This window comes from Chinchilla lanigera, unplaced genomic scaffold (assembly GCF_000276665.1).
Source record: "Chinchilla lanigera isolate Chin_1 unplaced genomic scaffold, ChiLan1.0 scaffold00113, whole genome shotgun sequence".
Lineage (NCBI taxonomy): Eukaryota > Metazoa > Chordata > Mammalia > Rodentia > Chinchillidae > Chinchilla > Chinchilla lanigera.
Window position 1 is genome coordinate 1,071,880 of NW_004955514.1, and position 2,395 is coordinate 1,074,274.

The following is a 2,395-nucleotide window of genomic DNA, read 5'->3' on the forward strand; positions in this document are numbered from 1 at the left end:
TCTCAAAAAAAAAAAAAAAAAAAAAAGTTTATAAAAATAACTATTAAGGGAGTAAGTAGAAATTCAGCCTCTGGCTGGTGAGCCACGTACACCAATTTGGGAGCGGACCACACGGTCGCCCTGTGTCTAACTCTGTCCAGACAGTGCACCATGGGCTCTTCAGCCTTTCTCTGTCTCTGTTTTGGGATTCCTTTTTTCTCCTCCTGTGCTCCCAGAAATTATGTTTTCACCCTCCATGTGTTCTGTACCCTTCACTCAGTGTTTATACAAGAAGCAAGGTGATTGTCCAAGCAGCACAGGCATCCCAGTTAGGAAGAGCGGGAGTCAGGGGCTAAGGATGTGACTACGGAGGGTTAGGGATCTGGCTAGGGTGGGTTACGGATGGGGAGAGGGTTAGGGAGCCGGCTGGGTAGGGGTTAAGGATCTGGCTGGGAAGGGTTAGGGATCCAGCCAGGGAGAGGTTAGGGATCTGGCTGGAGGGAAAGAGTTAGGGATCCCGTTGGGGAGGGGTTAGAGATCCAGCTAAGGAAGGGATCAGGGATGGGGTTTGAGGGAATATCAGGAAGGCAGCGCCATGTGCTGACCTGCCACCACACTTGGGTTTAGAGCAGATGGAGTTGGATTTGTCCACATTGAGGTTTTGCCCGGAAGTGTGACAAAGGAAGCGAGGGACAGTAGAGTTAGAGTATGACCAAGAGAGTGGCTATAGGGTTTGTCTGGGGGATTTAAAGTGGGAAATGGAGGCAACGAGGAAGGAAAGGGCAGCTTGGGACAGTGAAGGATCCAGGATCACTGGCCTGAGGGCTGAAGGGGTTTAAGCCAGGGACCAGAGCTGGTGATCGGATGAGAGGGATGACCGGCACTAGGTGGTAGATGGTTCCTACTTCCTGCCAACACCCAAGCCAGAGTGTGAGAACAGGAGAAAAGCCGGAGGTGGGGCTGGGGAGCAGCAGGAGGAGCAGGGGCCCGGGTGTGCGTGGGACTGAGGTCTTGCTGCTGGCAGACTCCTTCCCTTCTCCTGAGTAACACAGCCGGGCTTGACTGAGGCCGGTCAGCCTGGCTGAAGCACGGCTCCCAGCTTCCCTTGCAGTGCACTGGGGCTTGGGGGTGATATTTAAAGAGAGGCCTTGCTGCCTCTGCTTCTTTCCCCCACGCTGAGCACCCTGGGAAGACAGAAATCCAGAAGCCCACCTCAGGCCTGTGTGTACCTATGACAGGAAGCAGCTCTGTCTTCAGCTAGTTACAGAGGCTCTTTGCACATGAAGTTGGTCTTATTCCTAACAGACTCAAGGACAGTTCTAGAAACTGGATTACTGGCTCAGGGTGGACATGAGCAGGCGCACGATTCAGGGCAGCTTCCACCACGCACGCTGCAGGCTGCTCCTGCTGGATCAAGGTCCACCGCTGCTGCTCTCGGGAAGCCCTGTCAAGCCCTTCCCTACCTCACCCCTCTCAGAGTAACCTTTACTCTGCTGCCACCAGACATCACTTTTGCCTGTTTCTCACTCTGCTCCCGCCCTAGGGAATGAGCCCAGGGCTTTCACACTGAGCTATATCCCCATCCTTTTTTTATTTTTTAACTTTGAGCCAGGGATTCACTAAGTCATTAAACTGGCCAGGTTGGGCTCCAACTCTTCATCCTACTGCCTTAGCCTCCTAGATGCTGGAATTATAGCCATGTGCCACCATGCCTGTCTTGTTTATTCACTTTATATAAGTGGAATAAAACACTGTATACTTTATCTTGCTAGGGTGCAGGAAAGGTTAGGAAGACAGCGCCATGAATTTTATATTTACCAAGTGCATTAACATTGTGGGTACCTGTAGCTTGCTATTTTTTGTTGCTATGCATTCATCCACGGTATGACTATTTATTTGTTCATCAGGGCAATGGATGATGGATCCTTGATTTGGGGCCATTGTGAATATCATTGACATTCATGTCTTATACATGGCTTTGTTTTTCAGTACTGGGAATTGAATCCAGAACCTCAAGCATGTTAGGCAAGCACTCCTTCACTGCGCTACATCCACAACGCTTTTTTTTTTGTTTGTTTGTTTTCCGGTACCGGGAATCAAACTCACAACCTTGCACTTGCCAGGCAGGCGCTGTGCCACTGAGCTAAATCCCCAGCCCCCATTCACAACACTTTTAAATTTTTCTCTTTTTTCTAAATTTTCTCCTTTCATTCTTTTTCTTATTTCTCTATACTCTTTTTTATTTTGTTTATTTACGTCTTTATCTTGAGACAGGGTCTTGCTGAGTTGCTCAGATTGACCTTAAGGTTGTGATCTTCCTGCTTCAGCCCACTGAGCAGCTGGGATTACAGGCATGTGTCACCACACCCAGCTTGTACGTGGCTGTCATTGCACATGCATGTTTTCTAGGGGTAAA